General features: G+C 41.7%; 1 pseudogene; it reads right to left on the bottom strand.

Annotated features, from left to right (window-relative positions):
* Window positions 1–24,770, bottom strand: part of LOC119044102 (coxsackievirus and adenovirus receptor homolog) — an 82,954-nt pseudogene that overhangs the window by 5,298 nt on the left and 52,886 nt on the right.

Genomic DNA, 24,770 nt, shown 5'->3' with positions numbered 1-24,770 from the left:
TTCACCTCAACTTATGGGCCCATCCAAAGTGTTAGCAGTGACATTCCATATGAATGGCTGTTTTTGCTCATGCTTTACAAGTTTCTAAAAACAATTAAACAAGCAACAGCCAGCCTCATTGAGCCCCCAGTCCCTGTACCTCTTGCTAAGTGGCCCCAGGACTAGCACTAGCAACAGAAGTCAGCCTAGATTCATAGTGTGGCTTTGCCTGGGAATCACCAAGCCCAGCACAGGTAGCAGCCATCTCAGATTGCTTAATAGCCCAGGCAGGTGACCCCAGGAAGAACACAGGTGGGGGCCAACCTTGGTTTACACCACCCAGGAAACCCCAGAGCCTGTGCCCCCAATGAACAGCTACAGACCACCCTGGAGCACCACCACCCTGCCATTGGACTGTGCAGGTTTGTGGTCAGCGGTCACAGCCTGTTGTCACAGCTAACTGGCCTGGGAATATCCCTGCCATTGACCTGCCCACAGCAATCAAGGCTCAACTAAAAGAGGAGGTTGTACTCAACATACATGAAAGGCTCATCTCAAGTACCCAGCTTGGGTGATAGGGGAGACTGCACCCACTGGACACTATAGGACTATATTAGGCCACACGAAGTCATAGCAGTTCTACCTAATACATTGAAACAAACAGGGAAGCTACCATAATGAAGAGACAAAAAATATGACTCAAATGAAAGAACAGACCAAAACTCCAGAAAAAGAACTAAACAAAATGATAAGCAATCTATCAGATGCAGAGTTCAAAACAGCAGTTATAAGGATGCTCAAGGAACTTAGTGAGGACCTCAGCAGCATATAAAAGATCCAGTCAGAAACAAAGGATACACTAATTGAAATAAAAAATAATTTACAGGGAAATAACAGTAGAGTGGATTAAGCTAAGAAACAAATCCATTATTTGGAACATAAGGGAGCAAAAAGCAACCAATCAGAATAATAAGAAGAAAAAAATCCAAAAAAATAAGGATAATGTAAGCAGCTTCAGGGGCAACTGTAAGTGGTCCAACATTCGCAAAGGGTCAGGCTTCTAATTTAACGTAGTGCTAGCAGCCTATTCTGATCCTTTCCTAAGAATCAGTGGATTTGCTCTTCCTTCTTTCCCTCAGCCCCACTTTGCATGGCTTCTGTCTCTGTGAATGGAGGTTTTGCATATCTGTGGTACCCTGGATTTTTGTTGCTACAGACCAGAGGACATATACCTTGATTAGCCTCACTCTAGTGGCCAGCAGGGCTTATGTTCTTAGTTCCAACAGATTTGTAGTGAACAGTGAATAAGTTCTTAACCAAATATCTTTCCAAGGCTCATCAACAAAGAGGCAGCAGACAGAAATACTCAACTAACATTCTTCCCCTGAAAGAGGTCTATTTGCATATCTTAAGAGTTGCAGCCTGTAGGTCAGACTTCAAATTTTGCACACATCTAGGGGCTGACAGCTATTCTACCCAGAGATTAGGGAAGTCTGCTGGTACCATCTTGACATATTCCCTGTGGCCAGATCCACATCATAAGTATTTCCATGGAAGGACCTTATGCACACGATTATGGGGTTCTGGATTTTTTAAAAAATTGTTTTATTGTTGTTCAAGTGCAGTTATCTGCATTTGCCCCCCACTACTCCACCCCAAGCCCCACCCCCAGGGCTCTATTTTTTGTGACTGTGGCTCAGGGGGACAACCTTAAGTATTTGGCTCTGGTGGAAAGCAGGGCTTGATTTGAAAGGTCCCTAAGCGCCTGAATAAACAAAGAAACAGTTCTTACCTTGGTAGCTCCTCAGGGCTCAACGCAGAGGAAGCAGACAAAAATTACCACCTCCTGGACTTTGTCTAAAAGGTCTATTTGCATACTTTAGAGCCATTGTCAGGGGGTCTGGTTTCCAATGAGCCTGCATTTAGATGCTGACTGAAATCCTCCTCTGGTATGCTGAGAGTCTTGGCCCAGCATTAGCTACTGGGAGCCACTAAAAATAAAATAGACTGTTTGGAAAATCACAAAGGTTTGAGAGACAACCAAGAACTGGGCCTGGACTGAATGATAAGATTATTCTCTTATAGGATACCACTCTGTCAAGACTGAGAGAGGTGGGTGTTTAATCTAATGCATGGAAATCAACCCAGAGAGTCAAGAAAAATAAATAAATATAAAAATATGATCCAAATATGAAAACAACATAAAACCCCAGAAATAGACCTTAAAGAAATAGAAACAAGTGATAAGTGATTTACCTGATACAGAGTCCAAACTAATGGTCATAAAGATGCTCACCAAGGTCTGAAAAACCATGTGTGAACAAAGTGAGAATTTTGACAAATAGAAAATAAAAAAGCACCTAAGAGAAATCATAGAGCTAAGGAATATGATAACTAAACTGAAAACTTCAATAGAGCTGTTCAACTGCAGACTACATTAAGTGAATGAAAAGATCAACAAACTTGTAGTTAAGGCAGTGAAATTCATCCAATTTCATAGATGCTAACTAATATTTTCCATTATTGGAGACTGATGAGTCTGGGTACAGCTCCAATGATTAGAAGCTACTAAAAATAAAATAGGCTGCAAAATGAGGAGACAAATAAACATGTCCAAAATGAAAGAACAGGAGAAATCTCCAGAAAAAAAGCTAAGTGAAATGAAGGCAAGCATTTTACCAAATATTGAGTTCAAAATAATGGTTATAAGGATGCTGAAGAAACTTAATGAGGACTACAACAACATGGAAAACTGACATAGAAACCACAAAAAATAACCTGTCAGCACTGAAGAACACAATACCTGAAATGAAGAATAAACTCTAAGGAGTAAAGAGTAGGTTAGATGAAGCAGAGCACTGAACCAGCAATCTGGAAGACAAGGTAGTGGAACATACCCAATCAGAGCAAAAAGAAAAATAATAAAAAAAATAAGGATAGTCTAAGGGATCTTTGGGACAACATGAAGCATACCAACATCTGCATCATAGAAGTACCAGAAAGAGAAGAGAGCAAGCAAAGGACTGGGAACCTATTTGAAGAAATAATGACTGAAAAATTCCCTAACCTGGTGAAGGAAAAAGACACACAAGCCTAGGAAGCACAGAGAGTCCTAACAAGATGAATAAAAAGAGGCCCATACCTAGACGCATCATAATTAAAATGGTGAAGGTAAAGACAAAGAGAGGATCTTAAAAGCAGCAAGAGAAAGACAGTTACCTACAAGGGAGCTCCCATAAGACTGTCAGCTGATATCTCAGCAGAAATATTTCAGACCAGGAGGAACTAGCATGAAATATTCAAAGCCTGATACAGAGTCCAAACTAATGGTCATAAACATGCTCACCAAGGTCTGAAAAACCATGTGAAAAGCAAGGACCTATAAGCAAGACCACAAGGCTATCATTTCAAATGATAAATAAAGGGCTTATAGGGAAAATAAAGAGCTTCCCAGACAAGAAAAAGCTAAAGAAGTTTGTTGCCAGTAAACCAGTATTACAAGAAATGTTGAAGGTCCTATTTAAAAAAGAAGAAAAAAACAGAGGAACATAGTTAAAAAAATAAAATGGCGACTTCCGCCAAGATGGAGGTATAGGTGGATGTGCCGTGCCTTCTCACACAACCAAGTTTAGGGACAACTAAATATTAGCACCAGAGAACACAACCAGAACACGGAAAATTGAACTTTTCGGAAGTCCGTTACAACAAATTCTCAGCCGACTGGAAGGGGCGAAACCGGCGTCTAGTGAGGAGTTCGGGGGGGGCTCCGGTCGCCAGGTGAGCGACTGCTGAGGAGACGGTGGGGAGGCGGTGCTGCGTGTTGACTGCGATTGCCTGTCTGTGGGCGAGCGGACGTGCGAGGGAGTGGGCGGTTGGACCAGCCGGGGCGGGTAAAGGGCGCCGCCATTTCCCTGCTCTGACCACACCCCCACATACAGCGTCACAACCCAGCGACCTGGGAGTCCAAGGCGCTGCTTCTCACATTTAAAGGGCCAGAACAGACCAAAAATGTCGCAGGAAGACCTCAAAGCCCCAGAGATAAATCTAAGCGACGAAGAAATAGCAAAACTCTCAGACGCACAGTTTAAAACACTGGTCATCAGGATCCTAACAGATCTGGTTGACTATAGCCACAAATTAGAGAAACATATGAAGGCTAAACTAAGGGAAATTAATGGAATTCCACAGGAAACCCATAGAGATGATAAGGAAACTGGGACTCAAATCAATGGAGTGGACCAGAAGCGAATAATGGCCAAACAGAAAAGAGTCAAAGAGCAAGAATTCAAAGAAATGAGGAGAGTCTTAGGAACCTCCAGGACATCTTTAAACGCTCCAATATCCGAATTATAGGGGTACCAGAAGGGGGAAAGGCACAGCCACCAGTGGAAAAATTATTTGAACAAATAATAAAAGAAAATTTCCCCCAATCTGGCAAAGGAAATAGACTTCCAAGAAATCCAAGAAGCTCAGAGAGTACCAAAAAAGTTGAACTCAAGAAGAAACACACCAAGGCATATCATAATTACATTAGCCAAAATTAAAATGAAGGAGAGAATCCTAGAAGCAGCAAGAGCTAAGGGGACAATCACCTACAAAGGAGTCCCCATCAAACTGTCAGCATATTTCTCAAAAGAGACCTTACAGGCAAGAAGGGGCTGGAAAGAAATATTCCAAGTCATGAAATCTAAAGACCTACAACCAAGATTGCTCTATCCAGCAAAACTTTCATTTAGAATGGAAGGACAGATAAGGTGCTTCTCAGATAAGATCAAATTCAAGGAGTTCATCATCACCAAGCCCTTATTATATGAAATGTTAAAGGGACTTATCTAAGAAAAAGAAGTTAAAGAAACATGAACAGTGAAAGAACAACAAGCTCACAGTTATTAACAACCACACCTAAAACGAAAGCAAACTAAAAGAACAGCTAGATCAGGAGTGGAAACATAGAAATGAAGATCTCAAGGAGGGTTAGCAACAGGGGAGTGGGAGGAGGAGAAGGGGGGAGAAGGTACAGAAAATAAGTAGCATAGACAGTAGATAGAAAATAGATGGGGGGGGCAAGAATAGCATGAGAAATATAGAACCTAAAGGACTTGAGACACATGGACATAAACTAAAGGGGAGTAATGGTGGGGATGGGGGGGCAGGGTGGAGGGGAATGAAGGGGGGAATAGAACAACTGTAACAGCATAATCAATTAAAAAAATAAATTTAATAAAAAAATAAAATAAAATGGCAATAAATATGCACCTATCAATAATCACTTTTAATGTAAATGGCTTAACTGTTCCAGTCAGATGACATAGGGTAGCTGAATACATAAAAACACAAGACCCATATATACTATTTACAAGAAACCCACCTCAGAGTGAAAGATACATACGGACTACAAGTAAAGGGATGGAAAAAGATATTTCATACATATGGAAAGGAAAAAAAGGTGGGGTACAAATATTTCTGACAAAATAGACTTTAAGACAAAGGCTATAGTAAGAGACAAAGAAGGACACTACATCATGATAAACAATCCAACAAGAGGCTATAACCCTTGTAAACATTTTTGCACCCAACATAGGAGCACCTAGATATGTAAAGCACATCTTGATGTTAGGAGAGATCCACAGAAATACAGTCATAGTCAGGTATTTTAACACCCCATTGACATCAATGGATAAATGTTCCAAACAGAAAATCAATAAGGATATAGCAGCCTTAAATGACAGACTAGATGAAATGGATTTAATTGATATCTTCAGAGAATTTCACCACAAAGCAGCAGAATATATGTTCTTGTCAAGTGCACATGGAACGTTTTCTAGAATAGACCACAAGTTAGGACACGAAACAAGTCCCAATAAATATAAGAAGGACTGAAATTATATCAAGTGCTTCACTGATCATATGCTATGAAACTAGAAATCAATCACAAGAAAAAAACTGAAAAACACACAAAGAGATGGAGGCTAAATAACATTACTAAACAATGAATGGGATAACAAAAAGATCAAAAGGGAAATAAAAAGATACCTTGAAACAAATGAAAATGAGAACACAACCACCCAAAATCTACAGGATGCAGTGAAAGCAGTCCTAAGAGGGAAATTACAGCAATACAGGCCTACCTGAAGAAACAAGAAACATTCAAATAAAGAATTTAACTTTATGTTTAAAGAAACCAGAAAAAGAACAACAAAGTCCAACGTGGGTAGAAGGGAGGAAATAATAAAGATCATAAAAGAAATAACAAAGGAGTCTAAAAAATTACAAAAGATCAATGAAACCAAGAGCTGGCTTTTTGAAATATAAACCAGACTGGAAAACCTTTAACCAAATTCGTCAAGAAAGAAGAGAGAGGACTCAAATAAATGAAATCAGAAATGAAGAAGGGGAAGCAACAAGTGACACCAAAGAAATAAAAAGGATTTTAAGAAAATATTACAAACAACTATGTACCAACAAATGGGACAATCTGGAAGAAATAGATCAATTCCCGGAAACATACAGTCTTCCAAAACTGAGTCGGAAAGAATCAGAAGCTCTGAATAGACTGATTACAACTAATAAAACTGAAGTGGTAATTAAAAAAAATCTTCCAACAAACAAATATCCTTGACCAGATGGTTGCATAGGTAAACTTTACCAAATATTCAAAGAAGAACTAATATCTATCCTTCTCAAACTATTCCTAAAACTTCAAGAGGAAGGAAGAATCCCAAACTCATTTTACAAAGCCAGCAGTATCCTATTTCCAAAATCAGATATGCTATAGATGAAGAAAATTATAGGTCAATATCCTTGATGAACATAGATAGTAGAATCCTCAAGAAAATATTAACAAACTGGATCCAGCCATACATTAAAAAGATCATATACCATGTTCAAGTGGGATTTACTCCAGGGATGCAAGGTGGGTAATATATCCACAAGTCAATAAATGTAATATACCTAATAAAAAAATGAAGGATAAGAATCACATGATTAGTTTCCATATGCAGAAAAAGCACATGATAAAATCCAGCACCCATTTATTATAAACCTCTCAGCAATGTGGGAATAGAAGGATCATACCACAACATATTAAAGGCCATATCTGAGAAATCCACAACCTACATTATACTCAATGGGCAAAAACTGTAAGCATTTCCCTTAAGACTGGGTGCATGACAGCGATGTTTGCTTTCACAACTCTTATTCTCATAGTAATGATATCCTAGCCATAACAATCACACAAGAAGAAGAAATAAAATGCATCCTTTCTGGAAGCCCTCCCTATGGGTGTGGGTTATAACAGGGAAAGTAGCATACTACGAATTTCTGTAATAAATTGTATAAGGTTTTTGTCATAAATTGAGTCATAAGAAATACTATGCATGGTCTTTTTTCTGTAATAAGATTGTCACTGTTGGTCTAGAGACTTGCCTTATTCCCATTATGACTCCTGGAAAGTCTTTCTCAACCTCAATTATCTACTGCTGATCAGGCCAGAATGGATGTGCAAATATAATTCAGATTCCATCCTGCAAATGACAGGTAGTGTGAGCTGGGATGAGCTAGCTACCTGCTGTGCAGGAACGCCCTCTCTGGTTTCCCACCAACCAGCCTTTCCTCAACCTCCATGCTGCTGCCAGTACATTTTTCTCCTAGAAACCTCTCAACTCCCAGCTGTTGCCCACAGGAGTAATTCACAGTTCCTTTGACAGGCACATAAGGTCATTTACAATTTGGCCTCAACCTAATTCACTCCTTTATTTCCTGGCCACTGTAATCCTGTGCCCTACATTCTAGCTTCAATTCATTTTTCAGCATTTCTTTAAACAGCACTGCCCTTCACTCTGCACCTTTATCCAAACTGTTTCTTTTGCCTGAAAATGCTCTTTGCCCGTTACTGTCGCACAAATGCTCATGGTTCCACATCCTACTCAAAGGCTGGGCAGCCTCCCCTTGGAACTTCCCTCTCTGCTTGCAGAGAGTTCACCACTCTCTCTGGCCTCCTCGACCTTCTGTGCACATCTCCTCTCTACCACTCACAGAACAAAAGTTATCTCTGCTCTCCTGAGGGTGAGGGCCACACGTTTCATCTCTTACCGCCAGTTCCAATCCTAGAGCCTCGCATCTGCACTTACCAAGTGGATGAAACTATATTTCAGGTTTGCAGTTTATAGGCATGCTGCTAAGCTTTGTGGGAGATGCTGCTTCCAAAACTAAGCTCCTGCGGACCTTGTTTTAGGTGATAGCTTTAGAGGAGATACTGGGTTCTAATGAGGTCCTTCTGCCTCACTCAGACAGGGGCCCACTGGACTCAAGTTTCACTGAATCCCATATCGAGCAGTCTCTGTTAGGCAAGGCTCTGGTTAGGAGATGCTCAACACCTGTCATCATAGGGTGCTAGAGTCAGAGGGGTTCTTACAGAGGTCCCCAGCCTCATCTCAGTTAACCACCTGAGGAAGCTGAGGTTGGAAAAGGTTGGGCAATGCTCCAGGTAACACACAAAGCTAGAATCAGAACTGAAATGTGAACCTGAAACCCCCCTCAGCCCCCAGTGCCCAATGCCTTGCCGCTCACAGCTCTTCATATCCAGCCCTGTCTCTTCTGGGACACTTTCTCTGCTGCTTGGCATGCATAGGCACGGCAAGCAAAGTGGACGGACATGTTCAAATCTCTTCCTTCCAATGAGAGCAATTAGACACGGAAAGGAAATTGACTATGATGTTTTCCAAACAGAGCCCTGGGACTCCTTCCCACTTCCCCACTCGGTGACCCGCTCTGATGGACTACTCGGACCACGAGAGGGCCTGGGAGGGCCTGTCCTTTGACCCTTGGATTCTCACGTCGGCCTTCTCGGGTTTCCCCTTCTCTCCATCCCACACCATTCTCTGCTTCCTTAGCATTTAGGCATCTCAGAATCAAGTACTTAATGTGCTTTTTCTAATATTTACTCATGAAAGGTCATTGCATTAGAGCTCTAAGGAGGAGAGATGCAAAGGAAATAAAATAACCTATAATAAGCACATCCTGTGTAGCTTTCACACTGGATATTCATGCACAAATGTTTATATGTAGAGACATTTAAAAATAGAGGCATTTATTCATGCCAAAAAATAGGTAAATGAAGTATGAAGTAAAACTAGGGAGGGGGCAATGTTGAACTGGATGATCTCTAAAGATATTTCCAGGGTAAAATTTTGTGATTCTTTCAAGTGATGAATCCAGTTGGAAAAGCTTCAAGGTTTCCACAAGAGTTTTCTTTTTTTATTCTATGTCCATAAGGGTAATAGGAGATCAAAGCAAAGCTAACCACATTTAACTCTTCTTTTGAGACCATGCACTTAGGATGCCCATCGGTTTGTGCATGATAGTGCCAGCCAGGCTCTCTCTCATATCTCTTAGAGACACACCCTATGGTTATTTGTTAGCGTGTTATAAAGGCCTTAAGTGACAAGTGTGCCCTTCGGTCTCTGCCACAGAGAGATCCCTAGGCAGTGAAAGCAGGCACAACAGGAACTGTGATCCTAGTTTCTCTGCCCTGGGCCTCATTGGGACCCAGCAGGAAAGGAATATGAATACATTTCCAGAGTGTAGATTCCAGTGTCCAAAAGCTGCAGTGTCATTGCTGCATTTACTTTAAGAATAAGGCCAAGTGGTGCAAGCACATTAATAACTGATTATAATTCAATACAGCAAATACTTCCAAAGTAACCAGTGTTTAAAGTGTTCAAAAGAAAAATGGAAAAAAGTCAACTATAAAGCTATTGAATAGTTTCGTAATTTACACAAGATTATAAATTTGATAAATACTTACAGAAGTTACAAATGTCCTTTTGAATATAGAAATGCCCTTTAAAGGTTTAATAATTGCCCTATAAAAGAACATACATGGGAATGTTTGAAAACTTACTTAAAATTCCTGAGACTGGGAGTTCCAGTTCAAGACAGTGACATGTAAGGCTCCTAAATGCACCTCCGCCTAGGAACACACAGAATCTACAGCAGCATATGCAACACCTCCCTCTGAATAAATCCAGAAACCAGCTGACTGACTCCCACATACTGGGCCAATGAGGGAAAACCCACGCTAAGGTGGGGAGGAGAGGCTGAGGTACAATCTAGTCATAAGCCTCAGCCACCAAGGCACGGCAACACACAATTGGGAGAAAGCTCACAACTCCCAGCTTTCCCCTGAGGAGGTAAGAGTTTGGACCACATATATTGTACATCAACTTTTAAGACATCCACCTGAGCAATGGACCCCCAAAACATCTAGCTCTGTAATCCAGTGGAGCTTGTGTCTGTGAGACCCCTAAGGCAACCCAAGATACATCTGCAAACCAATCAGTGTGATATAGCACATAAACAACATGACTGTTAAAACTGTATGATTATCTCTGCAATGCAGCAAAAGAATTTGAAAAAATGTAACAAAGACTCTCAACAAGCGGTGTACAGAGGCACAGTACCTCAGCATAATAAAGCCCATAGCTAATGTCATGCTCAATAGAATTCAGGAAAATAGTTTACTATTTATCAGTTTCTTATAAAGAATATGATAAAGGATACAGATGAACATTCTGATGGGAGAAACGCACAGAGGAAGGTGGGGAGGGGCCTGAAGATTCGGTGCCGTTTCAGGCGGCCATTCTCCCAGAAAGTCTATGTTGTGTTCCGCAACCCAGAAGCCCTCTGATTCCCACATGACTGGGATTTTTGGAGGCCTCCTCACACATGCACAATCAATCGTTAACTTCATTTCCAGTCCCTCCCCCTTCTCTGGAGAAGTGGAGGTGTGGCTGAAAAGTTCAAGCCTCTGATTATGGTTTGGTCTCTCTGACAACAAGCACCGGTCCAGGAGCCCACTCAGTGTCACTTTGCTGGTAGAAAAGAGACATCCTATCACCGAGGATTGGGGGAGAAGTCAAGAAAATGGGTGGAGGTGGTCAAAAGATACAAGCTTCCAATCATAAGACTTAATTCCTGGAGATATAATATACAGCATGGTGACTGTAGTTAATAATACTATATCGTGTATATGAAAGTTACAAAAATAAATCTTAAGGTTTTTCATCCCAGAAAAAAATAGTAACTATCTGAAAAGATGAAAATGAACTTACTGTGGTATTTCACAATACATGCACATATCAAATCAGTTGTAAAGACATTTAAAAGAGGTCTGAATTTTTCAACAATCGGGTAAATTGATTTAACGTCAGGTGAATGGGTTTTAGGAGGGGAGGCTTGAATTACCATTGTTGGAAAGATGTACTCAAGTATTCAGACTGGAAGCTACAAACATGTATTAATGGAGCTCCATTTGAATATTTCTTGCCTTGTCCTTGGTCACCCTCTCTCCCATTTCCCATAAAAACTATATCAAACTTTTACCCGCCTCTGCATGCTCTTCCTACTTGTACCTATCCCTGTTCTAAGCAGACGCCCTTACCACTTCATTGAGAAAACTACCAGGTAAGAATTCCGCCTTCTTACTTCTAAGCTACAAGATAATTTGTTCCCATGCCTTCCTTTTCCCCACCAATCTCAGAAAATGAGATACCTTCCTGTTCAGAATTAAATAGGAGGAGTTAAACAGGAAGGCAAGGAGGATGGGGAGCATTTGCTTGGCCAGGTAACAGCCTGTGAGATGGTTGGAGAATGAGAAGCAACACGACGAGTTGAAGGAAGTGAAAGAAGTGTAGCACGTTTGGAACGAAAGACCGGGCAAGGGTCTCCATCCTATCTAAGGGCAGTGGGGAGCCATGGGACTGCTCTCTGCAGGGAATTGACATAACGAGATTTGTCTTTCAGCTCTGGCTCCAGTGGAGTTCAAGTGTGGAGAGCAGGAAGAAGGTGTTAAAACTGGAAGCAGGAAGACCAGTAATCCGAGAAGAAGTGGCGGTTTGAACTTGGGAAGTGTGTGGCTGAGTCACGATACACTTAGGAGAGAGAACTGACAGGACATGACGGTGATCGATGAGGGTGGAGAGGAGGACGCCCAGGGTTTCGGCTTGTTCAAACAGGGTTTGGTGCGGCATTTACTGAGGCAGAGAACAGAAGGTTAAAGGAGGTTGAAGGGTGGTGGTGAATGATAAATTCAGTTTTTAGTGTGTTAAAACCGAGGTACTCACAGCCCATCAAACGGAGAAATTCAATCAATAGAAACATTTGTGGATCTGAAACAAAGAGATAGGCCTGACTGAAGATAAGGGTTTGGGAGCAATTTACCTATAGATGTAATCAAGCTGTGGGATTGGCTGGAGAGAGTGTGCAGAATTAAAACAGGGTGCATGACAGGACCCCAAAGAACAGCAAGACATACGGGCTGGGTATGGGGCAAGGAGGCCATAAAGGAGACTGCGGACGCCTAGCAGAGGGGCAGGAAGAAAGCCCCGAATGTGGGGCCACAAAAACCAAGGGAATCAAGAGTTTCAGATGGAGAAACTGATCATCATTGCATTATATGCTGTCATGTGGCCACTGGATTTAATGACAAAGTCCATTGTTCACCATGGTGGGAGGAGCATTTTCATGAGTGAAAGGCAGGTTGTGCATTGAGGGTCAGAAGTGAGGAAAGTGAACCAAGTAAAAGCAGAGAGAGGTAGGATAACACCCAGGGAGTTCAATGAGGGAAGTCCAAAATGGAAAGAAGTCTTTGTTTAAGCAATTTGTAATTTATTCACTTATGCACAACAAGTGGACTGTATGAATAAAATAGGGGTGTTCTCGACTCTTAAGGAAGAGACAAGTAGAAAGGAGTTGATAATACAAAGAGAAAAGAAGAATAACTGGTGGCATGTGGTATGGGAAAGTGAGGAAGTGGATGGGAATGTGAGCAGTGGTTGGACAGGCAAAATAGTGGCTCCCAGAGGTGTCCTGGCCCTGATCCCTGAGACTCTGGATATGTTAGCATATGTTACAGCAAGAGGGAATTAAGGTTGCTGATCAGCTGACTCGAAGATGGGGAGACTAGCCTGGACTGCGCGGGTGGGCCCTGTGTACTACAAGGGTCCGCATACGCGCCACAAGGAGACAGAAGAGAGAGCCAGAGAGATGGCAGTGTGACAGGTGCATGGTCCGACATTGTTGGCTTTGAGGACGGGGGAATGGGGTCATGAGCCAAGGAATTTGGTGGCTCTAGCAGCTAGAAAAGCTAGGAAACATTTTCTGGAGACCCCCCCAAGGAAAAATTCAGCCCTGCCCACACCTTGCTTTAAACCCAGAGACCCATGCCAGACTTCTGACCTACAGAACTACAGGGAAATAAATGTGTATTGTTTGAAGTCACTCAGTTTGTGGTCCTTTGTTACAGTAGCAAAAAGAAACTAATATGATGACCTTCAAATATTTTTGTCCACATGAATCCTAAATAATTTTTGTTTTTCTAATGCTTATCCAAGGATATATTTCTTATTGATTTTAGAGAGAAAAAAGGGAGAGAGAGAGAGAGAAACATTCATGTGGGTGCTCATTTGCTTCCTATACGCATCCCCATGCGGGACCAAACCCACAACCTAGGCGTGTGCCCTGACCAGGGATTGAACCCACGACGTTTTGGTGTAGGGGACGACGCTCCAACCCACTGAGTCAACTGGTTAGAGCAACCCTAAATAATTTTTAAAAAACTATGTGCGCACTGACATGTTTTTAGGCAAACATCTAAAATTTTTCATCCTAAGTTTAAAAAGTTAAAGAGGATATCATCTCTGCTATATGTACATATTTTATTTTTTAAAAATGCTATTAGATCACTCTTTTAAATGTAAACAAGGAAATCTAAACTACATAATGACTCGCCATCATCTACAAATATGAGCACTCTAACAGATGAAAGATTACCCTCTCTCCTTGAAATATTTTCATTTTAATTCCCCCACAGAACTGCATCCTAATGTAATATAACTTTATGCTTAAAAGTCTTGTATCATTCTATCAAACTTCTCTGCAACAAAATATGTATATAAATAGAAATGTTAGTATTTTTCTCAAAGATAATGCGTATCAGTGTAAGTTATATTTATTTTAATGCATGTTGGTCAAATCAATATAAGTTATATGTAATGATAATTCTAGAAAGTAAAATTTTACAGGAACTGCATTGCTTTGTGGGATGGGTGGCTTTTTTCTCTAATTAGGTTATGTATCTACCCACAGATAAATATGACATTGCTAGAAAAATAGGGTTCAGTATTGCCTATACTCCTATTTTTATATTTGTTAAATAAGAAATATTATTTACACAGTAAAGGAAGAAAATTGAGTAATTTTATAACCACTCAATTCTTAGAAATTCTTCCAAGTTATGTAATCAAATTCATAGTCATATAAAAATAATATTGAAAAATTTAGCTACTGACCATTGTTAGGCCTATAATTAACTCTGTTGAAGGAAAAGCATAGAAAAGTGATGACTGACCAAAATATTTTTACCTGACACTTAGAATTACTAACTCCTCATTTTCTGGAAAATACACTTAGGAGCTTTAACAAGGCTGATCAAATGCCTGTTACTTGCACCTGCTATCCTTACATTTAGAAACTCCTGCCATTGGAGCTAAAAATACAGACAACTGAGCGAAAACTAACACCACAAAATTGGAAATTGTGTATTTTAGGATTTTTACCATTGCCTGCAAATGGTGACCAGTAGATTCATCTAATTCTACATTTTACCAAAAACTGCTTTCAGAACATGTGGAGGTCAGAGAGTCACCCAGGAGTATTATTATATACAGATTGGTGATTCCCTTGTATTGTTGAAGATAATTGTTTAACTTCATACACTGAGAGAAGTCAACAGCATGTCTGCCTCTGGGAGGGAGAAATTAATATTCAGTTTCCTAAATTTCAGGGCATTACATCCTAGATTGATTTATGCAACACTGTATCCTCTTCCCATACACCAGGCAATGCTCTGCTTTACGAGCTCACTTTAACCTGTTTCATGGAAATTCACTGCAGAAAAAAAAGGCATTGGGCCATCAGTAAATGTGGGACTTAGGTGAATTAACCTTTTAAAACATTATTTACAATAGAATTCATAATATATTTCTGTTAAGTTAATGTAAGCTTGCCATACACATAATAGTGATGAACAAGTAGCAGTGAAGTGACTGACAAGGAGTAGCAAACAGGAGACCTGCATATCAGAAAAAAGTGAATATGGATTCAATAACATTTTAGTACAAGTTAGTGAAATTTTTTCTCCCAGACATCTGAATAAATGTTCGAGATTCTATAAATGCTAACTTACCTTCAAATATTTTCCTTTGCCTGAAGATGTAACACTCACCGGTTGAGCAACTTTCTCACTTCCTCCTCGAAATCATGAAAATACTTCTGAGACCTAGATCAAGACACATCTAAATGAGTTCTCACCAAAAGTTTTCATTAAATAAAAAATTCAAAAAGCACAGCAAGTACCAGTCATAGCCCACTGGATTTCCTGGCATGCCTTCCAAGTATCTCAAATATTCTAATTCTAGGCCAGGTAGAAAGACAATCCTTGCCTTGAGTTTGTCACTTGGGCAAGATAAGGCACTGCCGCCTTTGGTACTTTTCCTGTTCTCTCTGGTCTCTTAGCACGTTCCCTGAGGGGACTTATCCTTTGGCGGTAGTCCAGGAATGGAAGCAGGGAAGTTGTTAAATGAAATTGTTATCACTCCTTTTTCCCCATCGCACAAAACATCGGATTTCAGAGCATCCCAACTTCCTTAACCTGGGCTCCCTAAGAGCAGAACGCGAGATGGAGTCTGCGTGCCAGGGTCAGGCAGAGGGCAGGAAGGCAGAAGAGGGAGGGCCGGTGCAGGAAGCTGAACCCAATTAGCATTGGCTACGGAAGCCGGGCTGCTGAATACCACGTGCCCATCTGAGGAGCCTACTAGAAAGTGACTCAGGACCAACTCTCTGAATAAAAGGGGGAGGCTTTATCTACCTGCGTCGGGCCTCGAGGACAGCCTTGCAGACAGTTAACTTCCTCACATTGCGGATTGCGCTGGTGTGAGTGCCCATTAACCCACAGCGCCAGGGAAGCTGAGGCCTGGAGCTTCTAGGTTGTACCTGCACGAAGCTGTTCAAAGCCTGCGCGGAACTGGACAGGGGAATAAGAGGGGACGTGGCAAAAATTGGAAGAGGTCACCGAAGGTGGATGCAGAACCCAGGATGTTAGAGCCACGCTGAGCCTTTGTGAGAAATATGTAAGGTAGGAAAAGACAGGAGGCCCGTAATGTGTTTCAGGTGCTTAATTCACTCAATAAGGCTCTGCTGAGACTAAAATCTTGAATTATTTCTTTGGCCCCTTGCATGTTTTTACAGCCTAGAGAAATGTATCCAAGTATTATTAAGAATGGGCAAGGAACCATGGCAGGGAAGCCTGGTGGTTAGCATGTCATCCACATATGCTAAAGTCGAGGGGTTCAATCCCCAGTCAGGGCACATACAAGAATCAACCAATGAATGCATAAATAAGTGGAACAACAAATCAGTTTTTTTCTTTCTTTCTTCCACTTTCTCTCTTTCTCTCCCTACCTCCCTCTCAACAGTCATTAAGAAAACAAAGAAATAAAGAATAGGTGAGGAGAATGTCTCTCACTCCCTGTGTGTGTGTGTATGTGTGTGTGTAAAGAAAGAGATTATTAAAGGAGAGGTAGGAAAGGACTTTTCTAATGCTCCAGACCAAAGTGCATTTTTCAGGCAGGTCAGTTTCGAGAGGGGTCATATAGAATGCGAGGCTCTGGAAATTGATTCCTTTGAGACTTTTGTTGACAACATATCCAATAGTCTTCATGGGTTTACACATGCACTTTCGAAGTCATCCAAAGCCCAGGTGGAGACATTAGCCTTCAGGGGTAGGAGGCAATTCAATCATTTCAGTACAGGGGAAGACAGAGGGTTTGTGCTGGCCTCTTTGTCTGCCCTGCCACTCCCAAATCGCCCTTTCCTACATGAGTGGCTGGGATCCTTATCTGCTCACTCCAACAAGCTAGAAACTTGAAAGGCACCCTGGACTTCCTTCCTTCTGCACGTTGCACACCGAAATTGTTGATTTTCCCCCTCAAATACTCTTACGTTCATTTGATTTTCTCCACCCCCGTGCCACTAACTTAGTCTAGGACTTCATTATATTTTTCCCGGGTCATTATAAAAGCCTCCAATCTGGTTTTACTACCTCCATTCACTTTAGTCCTTCATTGTATTCCCCAAATTGCTCCCTAAAAGTGATCTCACTAAAATGTAAATCAAATCATGTTACTCCCTTGCTTAAAATTCAATGACCTCCCTTTGCCAACAGGATAAAATTCCAAGTGCTTAGCGTGACTTATAAAGTCCTTCATGATTTAACTCTGACTACTAGTGTTATCCAAAATAGGCAATTATGCAAATACAGTTTTCTCCACTTGGAATGCCCTTGTAAATATAATCGAGCTTCATTAATATTGCACTGTGTTAAGGGGGCTGTTTATCTGGTTTCCCCACTTTGGAAACAAAATCTTTTCTATTATGAAACATTTCAAGCCCATAGGAAAGCAGAGAGAAAAATACTGGAAAGCACCACCAAGCTTTGTCAAATCTTAAAACCTTGACAGATTTCCTTCAGATACGTTTTCTTTGTTAGAAAATGTCATTGCAGATACGGTTCAGAGACTCGTCCACCTCTTTTCGTTCCTCCCTCTCCAGAGGCGGCCGCCCTACTGAATTTGGTATTTATCGTTTCATTCTTTTAATATGTTTCTGATGCCTTCATAAATTCTACATGGTATTGGTTTTTTACACACTTTAAGCTTTATGTAAGTGGTATTATATGGTATGCATCCTGCAACTTGCTTATTTGCTCAAAAATGCTTTATTCAGGTTGATCCATGAGACTCTAATTCTAAAGGGCTACTTAGTATTCCGCTGTTTGAACACACCGCAGTTTATGTATCCATTCTCCTATTGATGGATATTTAGGTTGTTTCCAATATCCTACTGTTATAAATAATGCGTCAATAAATATTTTGCATCTGTGTCTCCTTGCGTGTACCTGGGATGGTTTTCTAGGTCATATTCCTAGGATGGGATTCCTAGGAGAATGACATGTACGTGTTAAATATTAGTACCTATTTTTTTTTAAATTCTTTAAAAAATGTCAGTTTAAATTTTTCTCCAAAGGCAATAGATTCTTGACTCTACTAGGCAGATAAGTATGAATTTGGTTCAAGTGTAAACTATAATGATACTTAAGAAGAGGTTCTTAAATTAGTGACTTCGTGAAGTTTATGAGAGAGCCTTGTAAATGATTGCATCAGTGTTCAATTATGAGAATTTCGGGACTTACTGTGGGTGTGAGAGAGTATTTTGTTTGTATAAGCAAGGAAGAAATTATGTGATTCTGGTATCAGTCTCTAGCTCCTTCTCTCTGGAGGAACTGGTATCGCTGGCATTTTCTAAAGAACTGGCTTTCTTCTGAGTACTCAGGTTCGAGGACCCACTTCTGTTCATTAATACAATCAGTCAGTAAATGTTTATTGGGTGCTGACTACATAGCTGGCAGCATTCACAGAGCTGGAGGTACACCAGTTAAACAGAGACAAAGTCTTAGCTTTCCCAGAACTTACATTCTGATAAGGAGGGGCAGAGAGACAAATGAATGTGTGTACACATAAACATAACAGTTGGCAATAAGTGCAATTTAGAAAACATAGGGAAAGGGGAATAGGATGCTATAAAAAGTGGTCGTGGAAGACCTTGTTGCAAAGGTGACATTTACATAGGTGTTAATGAAAGTGAGAAAGTGAGCCATGCAGTTCCAAGAGGGAAGAGCTTTAGCAGCAGAGGGAAGGAAAGTACAAAGGCTCTGAAGAGGGAGGCTGCTTCATGTGAACAGACTGCATATCCAAGGAGGCCCGTGTGGCTGAGGCTATACCAGCAGGGAGTGCGCAGCAGTGATGGAGGTAACGTCAGGGGTAGAGGTTGGGGAGGAACTGTGGATTCTAGTCTGACTTGAGTGGGAAACCACTGGAAGGATTTGAGCAGAGGAATGCCGAAATCTGATATGTTTTTGAGCAATCACTTTGACAGCAAGAACAGAATCAGGGAGACCTTTTGTGGAGGCTATTGCACTATTCTCAGTGAGAGGTCATTGTGACTTGGACCAAGATTTTGTGCGTAAACATGTTGAGAACGGGTCACATTCTGGATGTATATTGAAAGAGATTTGGTGTTGCGCCAGATGTGGGCTGTAACAGAAAGAGAAGAGTCACCAAGATTCTGGCATGAACAGTGGAAATGTGGAGGTATTGTTAACTGAGACAGGTTAAGATCAGAGTAGAAACACATTGGAGGAGGAGTAAGAAGCTTCTTTGGCACGTGAGAAGACAGATTCCTATGCAACTCCCAGTATAAATGTTTAATAGGCAGTGAGATATGTGAACTTGGAGTTCATGGTTGAGACCTAGTCCAGAGGTAGAAACGTGAGAGTCATCAGTCTACAGATTTTGAAATGTGTGACGCTGGGTGAGACATCCTAGGAAGTTAGTTTAAACAGAGCAAAGAAGAGGTACGAGAGCTGAGTTCAGGGGCTCTCCAACTTTCGGGGTGCAAAGAAATGAGGCAGAACCAAAGGAGGCTGAAGGGGCGCTATTAGAGACAGCAGGAGAACCCAGTGACTGGTGGTATCTCCAAAGCCGAAGAAAAAAAGCATTTTTGGAAAGAGGATGTGATACATTCTATTAAGTGGATAAATTTTTTAAGGCTTAAAAATTGGCTTTGGATTCAAAACATAAAAATGTTGGTGACTTTGGCAAAAGCAATTTTAGCAGAGTGGTGGGACCAAATGCCTATTTGGAGTAGGTTCAAGAAAAAAATGTGAATAAAGAGGAATTGGAGAAAAGAAAACAGGGAATTCTTTCAAGGGAAGATTTTATGGGGAAGTCTCTGTCCACGTTTAGGGAACCCACCGTTGGACAGCAACTTGCTGTCTCAGCGCCCTTCCCTGTCCCTTGGCCATGGCAGTTCTGCACAGTCACTCTAACGGCTTCATTCTCAGAGGCAGCTGGGCGTGCCCTCCTCTGCCTCATCAGCACGTGAACTCACCTTCATGCTGCAACATCACACCGAGGCATCTCCACTTGTGGGAGCTCTTCAGCTTGGACAAAATTATTCTGGATTTTACACATGTTTTTTTGTATAGCCACATTGTAGTATTATAATTTAACCCTCAATAAGGCAGCAACTTTATGAAAACAAGTGTTGTGACTTTTAGGGTCTCCAGTGCTATGTACAGTGTCTGCCCAGTTCTTAGTAATGTTCAGTTAATATTCACTAAACTAGATGAAATTCTTTTAAAGGAATGTAGGGTTCACGTCTTCCCTTCCATTTCCAAGGAGCCAGCAGTGGGCCCTACTATTGCTAAACACTTTTTACCCCCAGGGGAGCAGATTCTTTTGGAGAGCTTGGCAAAGCCCCATTTTTCATTGTTTTGTTCTCAGCACGAGTACTTCCAGTTGAAGGCAGCAGGGGTCTCACTGATGCGCACTCTCAGGGGGCCCTGCCCGTGTCTTTGGTTTGTCCCATTGTGTTGATTTGTGGTGGTGCTGAGGTGGGTGACCTGGAAGGCGCCTTTTCCCACGCACCATTAGGCCAAAGCGACGGCTTCGTTAGTTCTTCACTCCAGCAACTGTGTTTTCCTAATGTGCCTTCACCGAGCGCTGATGTCATTTCATTCCCTGAATCATTTCAATTAGGTTCCAAACAGTCTTTTATTGTGCTTTGGAAGTCTTTTGAGATGACAAATTATTTCTATATTCAATCTGTTGATTTTTCTTTTCTCTGCCTCTTCATGGCTGAAAGTCCCTGTGTGTTTAGTTTTGTGTGCTATTTGGCCAAGAGGGAGTTATCTGAAATATAGTTGACACTATTCCTAAAGAATTTTATTCTTTTGCATTTACTCTCTCTGTTTATTCTTTCCTTTCCACTATTAATTAGCAAATTCATTTGCTGATAGCCACAATGAGGTTAGAATAAATGTACTGAACTAGATATGCAGCAAAGCCCAATGTATTCAGAGTGGTAACAAGAGACCAATTCTATTCTGATAAACACCATTAAAAGGAAAAGATAAATCAAATCTTATGGCCTTAGTCAGCAAGTTTTAGTCCACAAAAGAAATCTAAGCTGAACCACAGCTCTAATTTGGAGCGTTAGCTCAAAGTGACTGCTTTGTATTTTTCTCAAGGGTCAAAAAACCAAATCTGTATTCTGCTGCTCAAACACACCGTAAAGAGTGCCACCTTCACCTGGGTTGTTTGGAAGGCCCATAAGTCTTGGTAACTTGGTGGATTTTCGATGCACAGCCATGAGTTCCACAGGACATTAATTCTCCATTGCTTGTCCATTTGAAATAAAAAGTGTTGGTGAATACATTATACTCAGGGACCTCTAAATCCCACTTTAGTATGTTGTCATTCTCGAGGTCGCTGATCTCCTTGGCTATCATTATTTCACTATCCAGAGTACATTTAAAGTTTGCAGCTATTGTGTCCTTTTTCTGTGATCTTTGACAACTGCATCAGCTCTTATTCTTGAGGAAATTAACATTGCCTTTGGTTCACGAGGCAAGATTATTTGGAAAGGTCAACGGATGCAGCACATCATTCTGGTATATTTCTATGGAGAACCATGCCTGCTATATTTCAGTTATGCCCTGTGTTAAAGGTCCAGTTTATTTATGGTGACTAGCCATAGAGTGGTGACCAGAAATAATCACTGTAAATTTATTTGTTATTTAAAAGAAACTAATTTCACTTAGAAGATTGTATGAATGGATCTATTAGAGGAAATGCAATGCAGCCAAACCATTGCTATATATAGAGTTGGGTCTATGGGGACTGTGGGAGCCATGCCTGTTATCATTCAGTTGCCCTCAGGAAGCCCTTGAATGTGAACATCACCAGTATCTATTGGCAGCACGCATAGGGAGTTAGCTAAATATTCCCTTCACTTTTATTAGGTATTTCAGTGATTTGGGTAGAGCTATTTTATTTTCTCCCACTGTTTCTTATGGTGGGTATTATCTTGTACTATTGATACCAATGTTTAGGCCAGGATACAATGAAGAATGGAACTTTTAATTAGGGAAAATGGGAAACATGGCAGTCAGTTCTGAGGGTAGATAGAAGTAGATAGAAATAGAACTGGAGGTTGTAACGAATCACGTTTTCAGCAAGATGCATCTGAATTATATCAGTAGATCACCTGATCAGAAATTCATATGTGTAAGAGGTACATGAATGTTTTGTTGAGAACAATGTGGGTCAAGAAGAATCCTGGTTCCCTGACTGGGGTTGCTCAGTTGGTTAGAGCATTGTCCCAACATGCTAAGGTTAGGTTGTGTGTTTGATCCCTGGTCAGGGCTCATAAAAGAAGCAGCAACCAATGAATGCATGAATAAGTGGAAAAACAAATTGATGTTTCTCTCTTTCTTTCTCTTTCTCTTCCTCCCCTCGCCTTTCCTTTCTCTCTCTAAAATCAATCAATAAAAAATAATAATAAAAGAAGAAAAATCCTGGCGACCCTGGCCAGGTTGCTCAGTTAGAGCATAGTCTTGATAAACCAAGGTTGCAAGTTTGATCTCTGCTCAAGTTGCATAGAAGAACCAACTAGTGAATGCATATATAAGTGGAAGAATAAGTTGATCTCTCTCTCTCTCTCTGCCTGCCTCTCAATGAAAAAAAGAAGGGTCCTGGCTTGGCATATGAATACTGGCTACAAACCAAGTGTATAGGCATTATTAATGTCTACTCTTATTTTTATCTTGTTAGCAACCCTTCCTAATACTCCAGTTGTATTATATAATTTTAGGAGACTCAAATGTAAGTGCTCAACCCTGTAGGATTAGTTGTATTTAGCCATAGTTCCAGTTACTGCAACCGTAACAGCTGGGCCTTAATGCTCTGTGGTACAATGGCACAAGGGGGACGATTAGGCCACAAGAATCTGCTAGTTCATTAATGCTAGCAAAAGTAGGAAAAACTCCTGAAGAAAACTGGTCTTCATTTTGCCTGCAAACAAGGTAAACAGGAAGGTGGAAGATGGTGGCCCACTAGGTGGGAGCTGAGACTACTTGCTCTTGCACCCAACTTGGACACCTAGCTGATCTTGTGAAAAATAAAGTGTACAGTCAACAGAATCTTGCCTAATATGAAGTTTGGAAGCCAAATAATACAGAGGAGGCCTCAAAACGGGTGGTTAGGAGGTTTCATAAATGGGCAGGGAAGTTCCCAGGTGTGGAGCCGGCAGCTGTGGTGCCTGCACACATTTGAGAGCCTAGTCAGAGACAGCATGCAGCCTAGCTGCTCCCTCACCTCCCAGGTGAGGAATCCCCAGCCTCTGGCCTGGAGCGAGGTGGATATGCAAAGTAGTTGGGTTAACCAGGCCACACACACACACACACACAGCCCACAGCTGTGGTGGTGGGCCGTGGCCTTAAGAGTGCCAGAGAGTGAGACAGATTCTGTCTGCACCTGGATCTGGTGAGGGAGTGGCTGGTTGTGACTGCCATAGACACTTGATTTTTTGGAGAGGTGGTGTGTGCGGGGAAAACCAGACCTTGGCTCAGTGCTGCAGTGGGGGGGCTCAGAGGGAATTTTTAAGGAGCTGAGGAGTGCTAGGCAGGGACCCCGCACACATAGCTGCCCTGACAACAAGGGGGAAGGATCGCGGGCATGATTTGCTCCCACTCAGTACAGCTGGCTGAATTGATCAAAGGGGTGCAAAGCGAGGTAATTTCTCCGCCCGGCCCGGCACAGCTGCGTAGAATGCTTAGCGTGGCCTGCCCGCGTGTTGTGAGGGTGGTGGGCTGGAACTCGTGCACCTGAGATTATTTGAGGCCAGAAATGGCCCCCTTCCTCAGTGGAACCTCCAGGAAGGGAAGGTTGTGCTCAGCCCCCACATCCTGCAGGAGCAGGAGGGCGAGGGGGGGGGGTGAGGGGGGTGAGGGGGGCAGGGAGATCAGCAAAGAAAAAAGGCCCATTTTGAACTCCTCACAGGGAGGCAAAATACACTGGGATCCAGGGCCCTATTTCACTGAAGCCAGTAAAACAGGAAGTCCAGAAAGTGGTGCAGCAAGGGGGATTCAGGGCTCCACCCAGCCTCCGCTTGCACGTAGAGCTGCCCTCTGTACCAAGCAGGAGAGAGCTGACAGTCTTACACGGATTGTCCCTCTCACCCCGTGAAATGGACAGCTATTTAATTAGAATCTATACGTTATTGGAAATAAACTAGGACAGACTAATATAGGAGGTGTAGGGACAGCGGGAACATACTCACAATTTTCCCAGAAGACTGAACTGGTGTCTCCCAGGTGAGACACAGAGGCCCCACCCTCTCGATCACAACAGAAGCTCCCTCTAGAGGCAGGTGTAGGAGATACAGGCAGTGTTGCCAGAAGTTGGAGGACTCCCCCTGGACCTTGTGCTCCTAAAAAACCGGAAATAATCCTGGCTGGTATAGCTCAGCGGATTAAGCACGGGCTGCGAAGCGCTAGATTGCGGTTTGATTCCCAGTCAGGGCATATTCCCGGGTTGCAGGCCCAGTCCCCAGTGGGGGCCATGTGAGAGGCAACCACACATTGATATTTCTCTCCCTCTTTCTCTCCTTCCCTTCCCCTCTCTCTAAAGATAAAAAAAGAAATAAAATATTAAAAAAATTAAAAAGCCTTAAAACAAACAAAAAACCAGAAACAGACCCAGAAAGAAGTCAAAAAGCAAACACCAACAACTGAGATGAATTTCATCTCACTTCCTCAGAACTTGAATGTTTCT

The sequence above is a fragment of the Artibeus jamaicensis genome, unplaced genomic scaffold (genome assembly GCF_021234435.1).
Source record: "Artibeus jamaicensis isolate MK-2021 breed Jamaican fruit bat unplaced genomic scaffold, CSHL_Jam_final contig_388, whole genome shotgun sequence".
Lineage (NCBI taxonomy): Eukaryota > Metazoa > Chordata > Mammalia > Chiroptera > Phyllostomidae > Artibeus > Artibeus jamaicensis.
Note: the sequence above shows the minus strand (reverse complement) of the source record. Positions and strands in the feature narration are given on the sequence as shown.